Source organism: Tupaia chinensis, unplaced genomic scaffold, assembly GCF_000334495.1.
Source record: "Tupaia chinensis unplaced genomic scaffold, TupChi_1.0 Scaffold000232_1, whole genome shotgun sequence".
Classification (NCBI taxonomy): domain Eukaryota; kingdom Metazoa; phylum Chordata; class Mammalia; order Scandentia; family Tupaiidae; genus Tupaia; species Tupaia belangeri.
Genome location: NW_006159708.1, coordinates 1772189 through 1787543, shown reverse-complemented (window position 1 = coordinate 1787543; position 15355 = coordinate 1772189). Strand labels below are relative to the sequence as shown.

General features: G+C 40.7%; 1 long non-coding RNA gene across 1 annotated transcript in view; it reads right to left on the bottom strand.

The window, feature by feature from the left end:
* Positions 1–12703: 12703 nt before the first annotated feature.
* LOC102475363 (uncharacterized) overlaps positions 12704–15355 on the bottom strand; it is a 142367-nt gene continuing 139715 nt past the window's right edge. Inside the window, exon 6 of the long non-coding RNA XR_334529.1 lies at positions 12704–12912. This is a non-coding gene — a long non-coding RNA (uncharacterized LOC102475363). The remainder of the gene's footprint in view (positions 12913–15355) is intronic.

Sequence of the window (15355 nt, the reverse complement as noted above, 5' to 3'; positions counted from 1 at the left end):
TGTATTTTCTTTTTTTTTTTTTTTTTTAGAGGTTTTTGCTATAGGGCACATGCTCTCGCCAGAAAGACAGAGACAGAGAGACAAAAGGAGAGACGTCACCCCCCAGGGGGGATGATCACGCCACAATCCCTTCTCCTCCATTCTCTTCTCAGGATTTTGGGCACGCACGCACATGCTCCCAGCGTGAGTTTAAGCCACCGGGTCTGAGATTAAAACCACGGTCATCTACATGGGAGTCCAGCGACATAGCTATTACGCTAATTACTGGTCCCCCAATGTATTTTCTTTTAGAGCCTCTGGATGTATCTAGTCAAGATTTAGCATTTTTTGGTTGCAATAAACAATATTAATTATAGCTAACCCAAATTAAAATCAAAGCCAAACAAAAATTTTTTTTTAAATGATCAGTTACTAGAGCTCATTTTACAAAGATACCTGTGGCCATAGAGCAAAGTCCAGCCAGACCTCATAGGGCCTGAAACTTGGAACTTCAGAGCTAGCAGCTGAGGTCTTGAGATCTCTTTCCACCCTCCTTACCAATCAATGCTTATTTATTGACTCCTATAACAATAGGCAAAATATATAAATATTTCATAGTTGTGGAGCCTTGCATTCTATATCCCCTCCTCATTTGAATTTCTATACTTCACTGCCATCTGCTATCTGTCCCACTCTTCTCTTGGCTTACTCTTAGTTTTAACTTCCCCATGACTTTAGTAGGCATTGACATTAGCTGACTATATTACAGATTCCACCTCTGATTCTCTATGACCCTTCAGCTCTAGAGCACACCAGCTAAAAGCTTATAGTTAGCTATACTAGCTCTTTGCTGGCTTTGGGTCAGAGATCATTCTTTCTCAAAGCTCTGGGGTATGAACATGGTGGCCTAGGCTTATCTATTAATCTCAAGTCATTGATGAATACAGTCACTGATGGGTCATTTGGCAAATTTTGTAAAAATTTGGACCATTGTTATGATGGATTCCCCCAAATAAATCTACTATTAGATTATATGTTTGTCTAAATTTACACAAATCTTCTTTGATAATTTTGGAATACGTCCCCACTATGCCAGGCTAATAAATCATCTTCTGCTGTCACCAATTTTAAGATGATAGGGTCAATTTCTGCCAAAGTTTCTATCATTTTCACATCACTATCTAGTTCTTTTTTATTGGTCAAAATTGGAAAACAAGTGGGAATTTTCCACATTGCTTTCTCTAACTTCAAAACTATAAAATTATCAAAAAGTCAACAATATACCGGATACTCTGCTTTTAGCAGAATGGTACTTTCAGCATATGTCCAACCAGAGTAGTGAGGTATTTCAGCAATCTTGCTTCTGTGCCAAATTTCAAGGAAACATCATCCATATTGTAGTCTAAGATTCTCCAAGTTCTAGGCCTAGTTTTGGGGCTATGGGTAGTGGCGTATGACTATCATGATATTCTGGTTTCTCTTCTATCTCAGGCAAAAGCTCTTTGCCAGGTCTTATCCTTAGGGTTATGAATCTTTATACAACTCTCAACAGAGTTACTTTGTGGGATAATCCACATAAATGCCATTTAACGCATTTAATCTTTTAGGTACAATTTAGGTAACAGATGAAGATGTGATAATACCTCATCAATGATGTTCTACTTGTCATTTTTCTATTTGCTGAATGGATTGTCCATTGGTCTTCCTTGGGATTATTACATAGCATGTGAAATCCGTTTCAATGCCTTTCTGCTCCAGAAATCTTACATTGATTCTTACAAAATGGCTCAAAAGCTACCTGTAGACACTTAAGTGATACTGATAAAAAGAGTGGGTCAAAATTGAGTGATGCTCAATTTTATATTCAGATATATGCAGAAGGCCAGGTAATGTGTTCAGTCTTTGAATGTCATGCTCAAGAGAAATCTTTGCAAGCATAAGTAGTGTGAGCATCCTTTTGGGTATATGAAGGATGAAACTAGAGTACACTTGGTGAACAGAATCACAGACTACTGACATCAAGCTTTATAATATTAGGTTCCTTCAATTTCAACCTCACAAATACAGGTACACAGATATCCACCATGACAATCAACTTGTCACATAGTGGCATAGCTGTTATATATCTGTAGGGTCCCTGGCAGAATAATTCTCTTCGACAAATTTGTCAGAATGGGAAATTCACCTATTGCTGATGGTAGCAGAACCCTCCTTTGCAGAGAGACATATAGGATCACCAGAAGGTCACAAATAATTTGGGCAAGTTTGGGGGTCTTAGAAACACATGATTTCTCCTGCTGATATAACTGCTCTTGAACAGGCCAGATGCTAGAAGACTGAATAGAGAAAGTAATTCTATGAGTTACCTTCATTACAATATTTGTTTTTACTCAATAGGATAGTTTATTTTGTTTATAATTGTATTGGTTATAACCTACAGCAGGGAGGCTCAGGATATGAACCAAAAGCTTTCCCATGTGAGTCCTGTTGTATGAACACTGCACCACTAAAGAACCTTAGTTTTATAATGTTTTTTCGTATCTCTACTCTCATAGTTCCCCCAAGAGATTTGAATTTGAAGCCCTGGGTCTTGGCTTTTGGTGTGAAATAAGGATGTATCAAGGACCTTCAACATTCCTCTACTAGGAGGGAAGTTTCAAAAGAGAATTCTATTGGCCAAAAGAGAAAGCCTAACGAATACTAAAAGACAAGGAAAGATAGATGCTGAGAAAATAATTTGTTTCATGGAGGAACCCAATACAAAGAGAGGAAATGCACAGCTAATGATGGATAAGGCACAATTCTTTCCTTAGCTGCTTTCACCTTTCTTTGAGAATTTTGTTTTTTCAGTTCCATGTCCATTCACTATGCCACTCATCATGATTTCTATCTTTTCAGTGGATTCTGAATAATCTTACCTTGCATCTCTTAAATATAACTATCAGTAGTCCTTTTACAGTAACTTTGTGTGCATGTATAAAAAGAAAGTCCTACAGCATCTCAAAAGGTAATGACTGGATTCATTCAATTAGAGTTTAGAATACTGTGTTTCTCTCTTGGGAGTTTCTCTGGCAGCCCCAGAGACAAAGCAAAGGGAGCAATGGGTGAGATGAAATTCCTCCTTTGCTTAACCGCAAGAGCCCTGGTTTGCCATTTCACAAAGCATTGCCTTTTCCACTCAGTGGAGTAAAGTAACAGCCCCTAAGGCAATCGTGTAATTATACACAGTTCTGCTCTTACAAGGCAATATGCAGATTAAGCTCATTTATCAACTCTTCACTTATCTAGGATGATTATTTTAAATATAGTAAAATTTGCTACCTTTAAAAAAAAAGTGAATTGTTCTTCCACTGACCATTTGGTATGAATAACCATGAATAAGTTTATATCTGAATATACAACTCAGCCTCTAGGAAGAAATAAGCACTTTTTGCCAGTACTGTCTTTCTCATTCTGCAGCACAGATAACATTTGTTTCTAGCGTGTTCTTTTGGATAAACCACCCTGCTCTGGAATCCTTTGAAATGTTCCCTATCCTTCCGATGCACTGAAAAAATGCACTAAAAAGCTCATTGCTCCATTTTCCTCTAGGAATAATGATGGCAACAACAACATATCTGTACAGAGCTGTAGAAATTATGTGCTTCCAGATCACATCTGGACTCCTGATGCTTTGGTTCCTCTAGAGTTCTCCCCTCCTTTCTGTTAAAGAAGGACTGAGATTTAAGGCCTCTCTTCCCAGGCCTGAGATGCAGGACCAGCTATGGCTGCTGGCCTCTGATTTTAGTCTCCAATGAGGCCTAGTTTTGCAGAACAACCCAAGATGATGTGATGTTGCCAAGGATCTCTGTTAAATGACGACAAGCTACAGACTCCTGGTTCCTGTCTACCCATACTTATCATATCAGGTATAGAACCAAGAGCAGTCTTGTAGCTTGAGGCCTTCTCTTTAGATTTAACAGTTCATCCTGGTCACTGGTGCCCTTATAGGTGGGGCATTACTAAATCCTTCCTTGGCAGGAAACCAGGATGTTTTGTCTTCCTCTTGCCAGTCTTATAAGGCTGGAGTCATGCCACTGAATACAGACTCCTCAAAAACAATGGCTGCCCATTGAGTGACTGAATTTCCATAGCCATAAGAAGAAGAAAAATAGCCACTATTTATTTGTTGTATGTCCCACACACATTAACTCTGATCTTCATTCTAACCCTTGTAAAATGATGTGATACTGTAGTCAAGTGCTATCATATATGCATTTAAGTTAGGTTAATTCAAACATATATACGTGTCCTCAAAAAATTAAAATAGTAAAATAATATTTATCAGGTATAATTCTTATATATGTTACATATTTAATCCATAGATTTTATTTGTTCAGCAGATTATACATTTATAAATATGATGGAATAAAAACATCAGCTTTCTAAAGGCCAATCATTACTGAATAGGACCCACATTACAAATCCAGGCAGTTGACAGCCATGTTGAAACAGGAAGAGGCTGAGGCCAGAGACATTCTAACATTTACAATAAAACAATAAAATCTGATAAGACAGGAAGTAATTGAGAGACCAGTTTGAGCCAGTTGGGACCAAGATGGTGTCTTAAATGTCCACTGCTTGACCTTCAAACTCATTATACCCTCATTTTTCTGAATTAGCATATTAACTAGCATGCCTACCCATGCCATGACAGTTTGCAATTACCATAATAACACCCAAAACTGTCATATAAGTACAGAAAACAGGAGGGACAATGGCTCAAAGAAGACCACTACTCACTTCCCAGAGTAATCATCAATAAACTGTCCCTTACTTAGCCTGACAAGCTATATAAGCCAGATACCACTGAATTAAGTGTAGGGCTGCCCTTCCTGTAAAGTAGGTCTTCTAGCTTACCTTTCAGTTAACTGTTCTCCCCTTCCTCTTGAGACTTACAGCTAGGAATGCACTGTTCACTCAACTCTCCTCACAGGGCTGCTCCACTTGTGGGTTACTCCATAATCTGCTCTGTACACTGGCCTTAATAAACTTGCTTTCACTCTGTCTCAAAGTTTCACACTTGATTTCTTTCCTGAGCTAAGCCAATGACCCTGCCACTCCTGGGTGGAGACTCCCTCATAACAATGTTAGAACTTTATCCTATTTAACCTGAACCATCAGATGAATGTGTACCCAAATCCTTCTTCAGACCCCTTCCTACCAAGTCCATAATACCAAAGATGAATGATGTCTGAGTTGCCAGAGGACATGCCAGTTGGCAATATACCTGCAAGGCATCATCATTTGTTAACCTGAGATCAGGGAAGCACTCTTAAATAAGTTCATCTGGACACCACTTGCTTCTACTGGCCCTGGAAAGAGGGAAAAGTGCAGTGTTTTGTGGCTAACCACAAAAAGGCACCCTCTGAATGCTTTACTTGAGAGACTGAGGACATGAATGCTGTTTGAAGGTGTCTCTCCAAGTTCATATGTTAGAAACTTAATCCCCAATTCAACAGTCTTGAGAAGTGAGACCTTTAAGAAGTAACTAGGATTTCTCACTTTCCCTTTCTCTCTCTACCCAAATTTAAAAATTAAATAAATAAAAATCATTGGGACCAGCAGTTGGCATAATGGCTATGTCACTGGACTCCCATGTAGTCAACCATGGTTTGAGTTCCGAACCCAGTGACTTAAACTCATGCCAGGCACAGGTACATGCATGCCCAAGATCCCAAGAGGAGAATGGAGGAGAAGGAATTGTGGCATGACCATCCCCCCTGGGGCGGGGGAGAGGGGCGTGATTTCTCACTTTCTGTCTCTCTATCTCTCTCTGGCAAGCACACACGCCCTCTAGCAAAAAACGCTCCAAAGAAAAAAAAATAAATATAAATAAATAAATAAACAATTCTTTTTTAAAAAAGTGATTAGGAATGAATTAATGTCATTATCATAGGAGTGGGTTCATTACTGTGAAAGTGAGTTTCTTATAGACAAACCAGTTCGGTCCCCTTGAGCACTCTTACAATGTCTTGCCCTTCTGCCGCATGCCATGGGATGACACAACATAAAGACCCTTTTCTGATGTCAGTCCCTTGATCTTGGACTGCCTAGTCTCCAGAACTATAAGAAATAAATCTTTTCTTTATAAATGAACTCAGTTTGTGGTATTCTATTATGGCAGCACAAAAAGGATTAAGATAATGAATGACTGCCATTTTCCCACCCTTTTCTGGATTCTCATCCAAGCCGTACTGACAACTAAATGCCAGGAGCTGGAGCAAATGATCTAATTCTTCTCAGTCTCTTTATCTGCACAATGAGGTGGCTGAGTTGATATTCTTTCTTGTCCCTTCAAACTCTAACTTTTTGTGATTACTTTCCCCAAAATATGTTTTCCTACCATGTTCCTGGCTCCTGTCAATTGCCCTAAAACAAGGCCTAGAAGCTTTCTAAAGGGCTCCAGAGCCCAGCTTAATGGGCAGTGTTTCAGCTCAAGGAGGGTGTTTCCATCAAACCACAGCCCGAGGCATTATCTAACATGCATCTGTGAAATCAAGGGGCTCCCTTTCTGTGGGAAGACCCTGTCTGGGATGAAAGTTATGGCAGAAACATTGGAAAAGATGACCTCTTTTCTGTCAAGGGCAATGGCATAATTTGTTTTTTTGTGTGTTTTACATTTTTAAATGATTATTCATGTATTTCACTTCTTTTTATACGAAGCTGAAAGAGGGGAAGGGAGGAAGAAAGGGAGGGAGTGAAGGAGAAAGGGCAAGCAAGGGCAAACAAGCAGGCCCACAGAAGGATGTCATTTTATCCAAGGTCAGTTTGAATTTGTTTCTAGGTATGAAACACCTTAACAAATGGGGGGAGGGGGATGTGAATAACGTGTCAAGCTTTTCATCTTTAAAAGACGCAATGTAAGGCCAGGGTATTACATAGCAAAGAGCGCCTACATGCAGGCTTTTTCTCCCTGTAACTCTGATCCAGGTGACTTGAATGAATCTGAAGGCAAAACGTGATTGGACCATTTACTTGCTCATCTGCCTCCAAGTTGCTCTGGGACCAGATACACTCTGACTTCTCTGAACTAACACAACTCATCACGCCAGCTTGATGCGCCGCTCTGCCCAGCCTTCAACAGACCATCTCCAGGGACTGCCTAAAAGCAGATTACCCTCTTGCTCCTCTTAAATTTGCATCCAGATGAAATCCAGTTCAAGGAAACAGCAAAGGCAGTCGTAAAAGAAAAAAAACCAAAGATTTCACAAGAGAGGAACCAGCTCCCTGAGGGGCAGAAAAAAGAAGAGAAACTTGGCCTCTGCTTTGATGGACATTAACTGACTTCTCAGCACTTCTATAAGGCCACTGACCACCTTCTGCCCATAATGTCCAGTCCCAAGGTATAATGGCTATGTCACTGGACTCCCATGTAGTCAACCATGGTTTGAGTTCCGAACCCAGTGACTTAAACTCATGCCAGGCACAGGTACATGCATGCCCAAGATCCCAAGAGGAGAATGGAGGAGAAGGAATTGTGGCATGACCATCCCCCCTGGGGCGGGGGAGAGGGGCGTGATTTCTCACTTTCTGTCTATCTCTCTCTGGCAAGCACACACGCCCTCTAGCAAAAAACGCTCCAAAGAAAAAAAAATAAATATAAATAAATAAATAAACAATTCTTTTTTAAAAAAGTGATTAGGAATGAATTAATGTCATTATCATAGGAGTGGGTTCATTACTGTGAAAGTGAGTTTCTTATAGACAAACCAGTTCGGTCCCCTTGAGCACTCTTACAATGTCTTGCCCTTCTGCCGCATGCCATGGGATGACACAACATAAAGACCCTTTTCTGATGTCAGTCCCTTGATCTTGGACTGCCTAGTCTCCAGAACTATAAGAAATAAATCTTTTCTTTATAAATGAACTCAGTTTGTGGTATTCTATTATGGCAGCACAAAAAGGATTAAGATAATGAATGACTGCCATTTTCCCACCCTTTTCTGGATTCTCATCCAAGCCGTACTGACAACTAAATGCCAGGAGCTGGAGCAAATGATCTAATTCTTCTCAGTCTCTTTATCTGCACAATGAGGTGGCTGAGTTGATATTCTTTCTTGTCCCTTCAAACTCTAACTTTTTGTGATTACTTTCCCCAAAATATGTTTTCCTACCATGTTCCTGGCTCCTGTCAATTGCCCTAAAACAAGGCCTAGAAGCTTTCTAAAGGGCTCCAGAGCCCAGCTTAATGGGCAGTGTTTCAGCTCAAGGAGGGTGTTTCCATCAAACCACAGCCCGAGGCATTATCTAACATGCATCTGTGAAATCAAGGGGCTCCCTTTCTGTGGGAAGACCCTGTCTGGGATGAAAGTTATGGCAGAAACATTGGAAAAGATGACCTCTTTTCTGTCAAGGGCAATGGCATAATTTGTTTTTTTGTGTGTTTTACATTTTTAAATGATTATTCATGTATTTCACTTCTTTTTATACGAGGCAAACAAGCAGGCCCACAGAAGGATGTCATTTTATCCAAGGTCAGTTTGAATTTGTTTCTAGGTATGAAACACCTTAACAAATGGGGGGAGGGGGATGTGAATAACGTGTCAAGCTTTTCATCTTTAAAAGACGCAATGTAAGGCCAGGGTATTACATAGCAAAGAGCGCCTACATGCAGGCTTTTTCTCCCTGTAACTCTGATCCAGGTGACTTGAATGAATCTGAAGGCAAAACGTGATTGGACCATTTACTTGCTCATCTGCCTCCAAGTTGCTCTGGGACCAGATACACTCTGACTTCTCTGAACTAACACAACTCATCACGCCAGCTTGATGCGCCGCTCTGCCCAGCCTTCAACAGACCATCTCCAGGGACTGCCTAAAAGCAGATTACCCTCTTGCTCCTCTTAAATTTGCATCCAGATGAAATCCAGTTCAAGGAAACAGCAAAGGCAGTCGTAAAAGAAAAAAAACCAAAGATTTCACAAGAGAGGAACCAGCTCCCTGAGGGGCAGAAAAAAGAAGAGAAACTTGGCCTCTGCTTTGATGGACATTAACTGACTTCTCAGCACTTCTATAAGGCCACTGACCACCTTCTGCCCATAATGTCCAGTCCCAAGGTCTCTCTGGTTCCTAACTTCTAATTTACCTTCTTGGAGTCTGAAAATATTCTTCCTCTCCCTCCTCCTTCACCCTCTTAGAGTACTTACTACTTTCTACTGTGTAGACTTGCTACCATTATAATATCGATTCACTAGGTTGTGATTTCCTTAAAAGTAGGGATCATTTAGAAATCATTATATAACCTATAACTAAATGTACATGTATAAGGCTATGGATCTCACATATTTTTGCATGAATCTTGAAGAAAGGAAGGGAGACAGGGAGGGAGAAGAAAGAAAAAGAAGGAGGAAAGAAAGCAGGCCTACTAGAAAATGAAATCTTACTGAAACTTAGATACATGTGGTGACTTCAAAAAGTTCATGGAAAATGGGGAAGCCTGACATTACGTAGGTGGCATATTGTGACATTCTGTGAGGTAATTTCACATAGAAACCTTTCTGGTTCAAGTCCAAAGACCTCCTTGATTATATTAGGCATTCCTTTGCCCATGATCCAAAGCTGGATGAAACTAGAGGTGCATCTTAGCATCAAGAACATTTTGGGGATTCATAATTTCACATAGAAACCTTTCTGGTTCAAGTCCAAAGACCTCCTTGATTATATTAGGCATTCCTTTGCCCATGATCCAAAGCTGGATGAAACTAGAGGTGCATCCTAGCATCAAGAACATTTTGGGGATTCATTCTATTTCTTTCTCTCTCTCTTTTTCTTTCTTTTCTCTTATTCATGGAAGAAATAAATAAAAAAAACTTTTTATTTATTTATTTATGTGTGTATGTACACATGTATTTATATTTTGGAGACGTTTTTGCTATAGGGTGTGTGCGCTCGCCAGAAAGACAGAGAGAGATAGAGAGACAGAAAGCGAGAAATCACCCCCCCAGGGGGGATGGCCATGCCACAATCCCTTCTCCTCCATTCTCCTCTCAGGATCTTGGGCACACACGCACACGCATTCAGAATGAGTTTAAGCCACCAGGTCTGGGACTTGAACTGCAGTCAACTACATGGGAGTCCAGCGATGTAGCCATTACACACCATCTGCTGGTCCCAAATGAAAACCTTTTTAAAAAATAAGTTTGTGATGGGCCAGCAGGTGCTGTGGTGATTAGGGTACTAGACTTCCACATGGCTGACTGTGGCTCCAGTCCTGGACCTGGCAGCTTGCTTTCTCACTTTTCCTCTCTCTCTCTGTCTCTCTCCAGTGAGTGCACATGATCTATAGCAAATTAAAACAATAAATAAAATAATTTTTAAAGTTTATTTTTAAAATAATATGGAATTAAAGCATGGGTTTATTTGGGTACAAGAAATTTTGAGATCCACATATACCTTTTTCATAATACTCATTTTTACAAACTTTTTGAAGACCCCATATCAATGTAGACATATCCTGCACAGCGCCTAGAACATAGTAGAGACTCTATAGTTATGTAGCAAAATGAAGAATAAGTGATAAATTCACTGACTCTGTTTCTAATCCTGTTCTCTCTTAAAGGGATAATTTTGTTTTTCTTAAAGAGATAATTCACCAAAAGGGAATAAAAATAAGGCCTAGGATAAGGGAGGCATGACTTCGTGGCCAGCTTCTGCACCGAATCTGCTGGTCACCTCACTGCCCCTTCCTTACTTCTCCTTCTCTGAGCACCTCCTGCATTTGAGGGATATGAATACAATAAGCAGGGGAAGGATGAGCTCACCTCCCTCCCCTGCGTGTTCTGTGTAACTATTACCCTCTTGCAAGTATCTCTCCACTGGCAGATTAGAAGTTCAAAAAGTCGTCTCCTCATGGCTGACCTGAATAGAACTGTGGCAGCTGATAAGGCAAAGCGGCTCTGCAGTCTGCAGCTGGAGGCTGGCTAGGGAAGGGCCAGAGCTGCTCCTGCTGCCCCAGCATCCCTGGGCACACAATCTGGTGGATTATTGACAATGCTGAGTGATGTGGACAGCATTTATTAGTTTTCAATAGCTGCTATAAAATGAACGGCACGCCATCTGCAAAATCAGGATTCAGGAGCAGCCCTGGATGTTAAAATATTTGTGGCCGCTTCTGCTGTTATATAAGATTTTACATTTGATAGGCTCCCCATGAGACTCAAAGTGTAAATTAAGATACATATTTAGAAGGCAGTAAATAAACTTAGGAAAGCAGCAGTACAATTAATGAATGGACGGAAAATTGCATATGGGAGGAGAAATGGTTTTCCCTCATAGAGAGTCAGAAGCTAAATGGGGTTTAAACATTCTCCTGTCACTATCATTAAGACATTAATAGCAAAAATAATATACGGGAATTCATAAGAAAGATTTTGTTAGCAATAAACAACTCTATGAGAGAGATCCAATTCTATGAGAGTTACTAATTTAGCTCCCATTTTAAAGAAAGACAGAAAGAGGCTTAATGATTTTCCTCAAAGGAGGCCAGAGTATGTAGCAGAAGCATTGGCTATGCAGTGATTTGTGGTGTAAGAGCCAATGAGTAACAGACTTCTCTTCCTTACCATCCCACTGACCTATGGCACTAGTCTAATTATTCAAAGGTATCTTAGAGTATTATCTCCAACAGAGCAAACTTTCTGATCAGAGGAATTCTATAGAAAGCATTCCGAGGCCTTACTCTAGGGCCATGCAATTTTCTAGCATGATTACCATACTATGTCACTCTCTCTCCTCAACAATCCTAATGCAGATACCATCACGGGGTGCATCAAAGTTGCAATAGCAAATCAGGGTCAATACTATTAATTCAAATTTCCTGGGCAGAGGGGTTTGACTCAGAGTCTCCTCCAGGACAGGACCCTATCACTTTGAATGAGTAGTGCTCACTGTGGTGTTGGATTTCAGGTAAGACTGGCAGCAGAGGGGCAAGCCCTGGAACCTGGTAGGATTTCAAGGCAACTACCGTTCTTATGTTTGGAAAGTTTGCTCTCATCCCTTCATCCAATGCCCTTAGAGGTAACAGAGAAGAAAGCTTGCCTCTCATAGTCTCTAGCAAGGCAATATTGTGTCCATCCGTATTAATACATGATACCTATGATCCGGTCTGAGTCCCCTATCCTTACGACAATGCTAGCTCCCACAACCACGTCTGTGAGACTGACCCACAAGGAAAGAAAAAAGGAGTGCATACAAGAGATAAAAGGTTTCGAATTGTGATCAACCAGGATGAGGTCACCACCTCTGCCAACACTCCCTCTCCCAAATCTGCTTTCCCCCACAGTTGAAGTTCCACATCAAAGCAGCCTCCGCCTTGAGATGCTGGCCTCTCTTGATTTGCCTTTGAAATGCTGCTTGTACTAATGGCCGTCAGAGCCTTAGGAAGCCATTCCCTAAAGTATCACTGAACTGAAACATAATCCAGAGATAGAAAAGGCTCTGCTGCTTAATATTAGAACAAAAATAATCATGGTAATAGCTTGCATTCTCCTTGATACCTTTCATTCAATAATGTCAAGCAATTTGTACGCAAGTAATTAAGAAAACACTCCTTTGTGGTAAGTTACTAATTTAGTTCCCATTTTAAAGAGAGACAGAAAGAGGCTTAATGATTTTCCCCAGGGGAGGCCAGAGTAGGTAGCAGAAGCATTGGCTATGCAGTGATTTGTGGCATAAGATCTCTCGTGTTCGTCTCTAATCCCCAATATTGGGCTCACGAAATTGCTTTGGAGCGGGAGTTGGTCTTGAGTCTCTTGGGTGATGTTGCTGTGTTCTATTCAAGAGCAGCCTGGTTTTGCAGTGGAGGCAGCTGCGTTTCATAGCTGTTGGTGAATATTTTTGTACTCTCCTTTCATCACATGATGTATATCATTCTCCTTCCTGGCATTTCCAATCACTGAAAGCAGCAGAACCACGGAATGAATTGGAGCACTGTAATTTTTTCCCCTCATTGATTTGGGGGAAGGGAGTGAAAGGATGGGGAGGGGAATGGGTAAGGTGGAATGTTCTTTCAAATCTCCCGACTGCATCGCAATTCCTTTCTTGTACCTCAGAACTGCCTTTTTTGAGCTTCTCCACCTTTCTATTCTGCCTGTCCCTGTCAGCCTCTTCAACAAGCCCAGATGGCTTCCAGCCTCACCATACTGAGGGCAGAGACCAGGAGGACATCATGTAACCTGGTGACCAGGGCACAGGGACTTGCTCTCTGCCTGCCTGTGTTCTTGGCCCTCCTCCTGCTCCCAAACTCTGCTGCTTGTCAGAAAGAAATTTGGATTAGGAATAGGAAATGATATTCGATATTAGAGATAGCATTATTTGATGGTGGTGATCATTATCTGTAATTATCTTTTTTTCGCTTTGGAATGTTGAGTATTTCAAGGCTGTTGTTCCTGGAAGAAATGCCATTAAGTTTCTATCTCACTCATATGAAATTTAAGCTGACAAAGAGGAAAAGACAATTACTAGATTGCTTTTAAATGCATTTTTCACTCTGAGGCAGACCAAGAACTTGGAGAATATCGGGTGGAGGTATAAAATCTCTTTGTGAAGTAGACAGAATTTGGAGAGGGAAAATGGAATTTATAGTTACTATTAAAATGGTCACTGGTGTTCTTGAAGGTAACTACGAGTTGTATTTTTAAATAACTTCAATAATTATAGCAGTAATTAGCACAGGTAGGCACACACGAAAGTATAACATGCAAGTAGATAAATATACTGGCAACTATATCAATAAAGCACTTGGCAAACATAAACTGCTATATAAATGCTAATTAATTACATAAGTAGGCAAAGAGAATGGGATGGTTATTCATATTACTGCAAAGATAAACAGTCTGCAAAAACAGGCAGTGCACGCATTTGAGATCTAGCTTTCTCCTGCCTCCCATCTCCAGCCTCCTGCTGCAAGTAAACAAACTGATTAGGAAGTGAAGGCTCCCGCTCTGGGCTGTTCAGTCTGGTAGCCACTAGCCGCATGTGCCTACTCAGCCCTTCAGATGCTGCTAATCCTAAGTGAAATGTACAGAGTATAAAAGGGACACCAGATTTTGAAGGTTTCATTTGGAATAGGGTGGAGGGAGAATGCAGAATAACTTGTGAATCATTCTTATTTTGATTACAAATGGAAATGACATTAATAATTTGGATATCTTGGGTCACAGTATATTATTAAAATAGATTTTTTAAAAGTTTATTCATGAGAAAGACAAGAGAAAGACAAATACCCTTGGTTGGCTCTCATGCGATAAACCTCCCCATGTCCTAGCCAACCAGGAAGACAGGCGCATGCCCATCATATTCAGGTCCATAGAGACCTAACCTCAGTCTTCCATATGGCTTCCAGCACTGTAGGGCATTATACCCTGTGCCACCATGGCTGGGCATATTAAAATAGATTTTTACCTATTTCTACTTTTTGGAAAGCAGAAACTTTCTAGTTTTATAGAAAGTTTATAATTATATCTGTGGCTCACATTTGTGACTTGAAGTACATTTTTATTTGATGATGCTGCTCTGGATTATTGATCCTAAATTTGTAGAGCTCTAGAGGAAGTTGGAGACAAGGAGTACCACTAGACCTCCCTGAGCCGTTTTCTGCTGGTGTAGAATATAAGTGAGACTAAACCGAGGCTGCCTGTGCATGTTGTGAAGGGTAGTGCAAACAAAATGGTCCTGCTAGCCTCATCAGCTGGGAATATACAACTTTGGGGACCAGAGGGACCCAAGGCTTGCTGGGATATTAGGGCTGCTTATTTGCAAAGCTAAAAGAAAGCAAACCACAAGTTTATCATGCCCTCATTTTGGTAAGCACCTGTCTGACCACCAGATCTGCCAGCTAATTATTCACGAGGGGAGAAGAGGACAGAGACAGACATGAGGTGACCTACCAGGGAGTGGGAGATGAAGCACTTGCTCAGTGTAGCTTCTAGAGTGGTTTGCCACTGAATTCACTACACGTGAGGCTCACAGAGTACCTATTGGTCCTGAATGAAAAGGACTTGGAAGAATTCATTCATGAATCACTGGTGCAGCATTTAATTGTTAAATCAATGTTGACAATTGTGAAGGAATTCAAGTTAGAGTGCTAACCATAACTTAGTCTGTGGTGCTCTAGCCTTGTTTCAGTAGGGTTTTTAAAACACTGCATTCTCATCTGCATGTTATTTGCATAAAGTAGCATATTGAGTTCAGAAAGCTGTAACTTCAAGAAGGCACAATTTAATCAGACTATATTGGGGGCCAGCAGGTGGTGTGGTGGTTAAGGCACTGGACTCCCACATGGCAAATGGGAACCACGGTTCAATTTTCGGAATGGTGGTTTGCTTTCTCACTTTCTC